The following is a 3,567-nucleotide window of genomic DNA, read 5'->3' as shown; positions in this document are numbered from 1 at the left end:
CAGAGAGAGGTCAGAGAACCTGTGGAAGACAGAGGCAGGGAGAGACAAAGGCACAGGAGAGGAGGGTTTGCAGGAGCCAGGCCACTAGGCACCTCTCCCAAACCAATAGGCAAGTTTTCTCCATCTCATCTGAAGGTTCCCAGCCCCTCTGAAACTCTGCCTCTGACCTGGCATTAGTCCAAGTCCCAGGCTACAGAGAGGAGCTTTCCACAAAGCCAGAGTATGAAGGATATGGTGCTCAGACAGCCTCAGTCCCTCTCAGCTTCAGCCAGACCCACTTCCCAGAGGGATTGGACAGGCAACCAGTTGTGGGGTGCCCAATCCAGTCTGCTGCTCCCCACTGTGACCTTCCCTGGGCTGGTGTGGTTGCTCCTGCTCCTGTTGGCCTCCCTCCTGCCCTCAGCCTGGCTAGTGTGGCTCAATGGTTGGACATCAACCCATGCACTAAGAGGTCACCAGTTTAATTTTCAGTCAGGGCACATGCCTAGATTGTAGGCCCAATCCTCAGTGGGAGGCATGCAGGAGATGGAAAAATGAGTGCCCCAACTACCAGCAAGGAAAACCAGGAACTTCTGCTGCACCCAGCCACTACCAACCTGACTTAGGTTTCAAGATCACCCAAGGCAAACGAATGCTAGGGGCCAAAAGGAAACAGGCAGTCTGCACTATTCTGGTTCCCACTTCCCATCAATAGATTTGAGAATTTCTGGGAGCAGCAGAGTTTTGTCAAATATGGATACCCAGATTTTTAGAATTGGCAAAATCCTTATATAAGGCCCTGAAAGGAGAATAGGCACCCCTTGTTTGGGGCCCCAGTTGAGAAAGCATTTACCAAGCTCATGAAGGCACTAGCCTTAGGACTCCTGGACGTCCTTGGGAGTCCTAACCCAGGAATTTGGGCCTTGGCAGAGACTGGGTAACTTACTTTTCAAAGCAAATTGATCTGGTTGTGGCAGGCTGACTGGCCCCCACCTCCAGGAGGGGAAGATTGTGTTTCCCAAGAAACACAACCACAGTGTCCTACCTGGTTTGGGCATCCCTACTAGGCTCTGGTACCATTTGCCTGCCTTTGGGGAGACAATGCTGCTAGAGCTGGAGCAAGAGACCTGGGCATGCAGGTCGAGGGGCTGACAGTGCAATACCTAGGCCAGGCACCTGAGCTGCTGGGTAGAGCGGAGCCAGGCACCTACCTCACTGGCACCATCAATGGAGATCCAGAGTTGGTGGCAACTCTGCACTGGGATGAGGGAGCCCTGTTGGGGTGCTTCAGTATCGGGGGACCAAACTCCACATCCAGCCCCTGGAGAGAGGCACTCCTAACTCTGCAGGGGGTCCTGGGGTTTACATCCTATGCCAGAAGAGTCCCACCAGCAGCCAGGGTCTCATGTGCAGTGCCAAGACTCCTCCTAGAAACTCCGGGCCCAACCCCCAAAGAGTCAAGTTCTTTGCTCCCCTGAGTAGATTCGTGGAGACCCTGGTGGTGACAGATGACAAGATGGTAGCATTTCACGGTACAGGGCTGAAGTGCTACCTGCTCACAGTTATGGCTGCTGCAGCCAAGGCCTTCAAGCATCCAAGCATCTGCGACCCTGTCAGCTTGCTGATGACTCAGCTGGTGGTTCTAGGGCCAGGAGAGGAAGGGCCCCAGATGGGACCCAGCACCACCCAGACTCTGCATAGCATCTGCGCCTGGCACCAAGGACTCAACACCACTGAGGTCTCAGACTCAGATCACTTTGCTCTTTACCTGTGAGAACCTGTGTGGGATCTCTACCTGTGACACCCTGGGCATGGCTGACGTGGGCACTGTGTGTGAACTGGCTCAGAGCTGTGATAATGGGCTCCAATCAGCCTTAACTGCTGCTCATGAACTGGGCCACGTCTTCAACATGCTCCATTTGAACTCAAAGGCTATGTCGATCTGAACGGGGCTGGGAGCTCCTCTCATTATATAATGGCTCCTGTGATGACTCACATGGATGCCAAGGAGCCCCGGTCCCCCTGCAGTGCCCACTTCATTATGGACTTCCTGGACAATGGCTATAGGCACTGTCTCTTAGACAAGCCAGAGGCTCCTCTGCACCTGCCTGTGACTTTCCCTGGCAAAGACTATGACGCAGAACGCCAGTGCCAGCTGACCTTTGGGCCTGACTCACACCACTGTCTGTGGCTGCTGCCGCCCTGTGCTACCCTCTAGTGCTCTGGGAATCCCAATGGTCATGCCATGTGCCAGACCAAGCATTCACTGTGGGCCGATGGCACCCCGTGTGGGCCCTCACAGGCCTGCAAGGGGGGCCATTGCCTCCATGTAGACCAGCTCTAGGACTTTAAGATCCCACAGGCTGGTGGCTGGGGTCCTTAGGGATCCTGGGGTGACTGCTCTCAGAGCTGTGGGGGCAGTGTCCAGTTCTTCGGGGACTGCACACAGCCCAGGAAGAACGGGCACAACAGGAGGGAGCAAATATAAGGAAGGAAGGATGATGTCTCCTCCCAGACCACAGAATCCATGTGCCAGAACAATTAGCCCATCAGTTAGTCCTCCAACAACATGAACTCACCCATCTGGGAAAAACTGCCCTAGAAGCCTTATTAAGCCAATTTCTCGACTTCCATCCCTCTGTGCCTCGGTCGCCCAAAGCTGTCTCCTCTGTGCTCAAAACAACACCAGACAAGCCCCCACCAGGCTTGCTGGGATCCAGCGCTGTGGCCAAGAACCCTTTGAAGATCTAGAGGTAGACTTTTCAGAAACAGGATCCAGTAGAGGAAATAAATATCTCCTGGTTTTCATCTGTACTTTCTCAGGCTGGGTTGTAGCTTACCCTACATGTACAAAGAAGGCAAGAGAAGTAACCAAAGTTCTACTGAGAGACATCTTACTGAGATATAAAATTCCACTGACTAAAGAATCAGACAATGGCCCAGCTTTTGTAGCAGAAATAGTACAGCAGGTAGCTAAAACTCTAGGCGTCAAATAGAATTTGCACACGGCCTACCAGCTCCAGAGCTCAGGGAAAGTAGAACTGGGAAATTTGATAATCCAAAACCAACTAAAGGACTAGGAAAAACCATTCTTGAGATACATAAGTGGGTAAGTGATAGAATACCTATTTTCCTGGGAATAACTATATACCTGCACAGACCAGGGGACCGAGTCTGGATAAAAGACTGAAAAAGGGAACCCCTCAAACCAACCTGGAAAGGACCCTATTTAGTTATACTAACCACTCCCACCGCTCTCAAGGTTGCAGATCTGAATCCCTGGGTAAAAGCATCTCACCTGACACATGACAACCAACCTGCATGGAGAGCGAACACCAACCAGAACAATACTCTGCAGGCCACCCTTAAGAGGACACTGAAACCTGCTGATCGGTCTATGGCAAGTGCCTGAGGACTCCATCAGTAGAATCAAGGGTCATCACCTGCTGGACTGATCCCAGCACTGGATTTAGTATCCTTACAGGATCAAGTAGACTCCTTAGCAGTAATAGTATTAAAAAATAGAAGGGGGTTAAACCTACTGATTGCTGAAAAGGGAGGAATATGCCTCTTCTTAAGTGAGGAATG

The 3,567-nt window shown here is 51.9% G+C and overlaps 1 pseudogene; it reads left to right on the top strand.

Moving 5' to 3' along the window:
* The first annotated feature begins 222 nt into the window (after window positions 1–222).
* Window positions 223–2,467, top strand: LOC118619211 (annotated as a pseudogene).
* The last annotated feature ends 1,100 nt before the right edge of the window (window positions 2,468–3,567 follow it).

This window comes from Molossus molossus, unplaced genomic scaffold, assembly GCF_014108415.1.
Source record: "Molossus molossus isolate mMolMol1 unplaced genomic scaffold, mMolMol1.p scaffold_m16_p_6, whole genome shotgun sequence".
NCBI classification, from domain to species: Eukaryota; Metazoa; Chordata; class Mammalia; order Chiroptera; family Molossidae; genus Molossus; species Molossus molossus.
The sequence above is the reverse complement of the archived record's forward strand: the minus strand, read 5'-3'. Positions and strand labels throughout refer to the sequence as shown.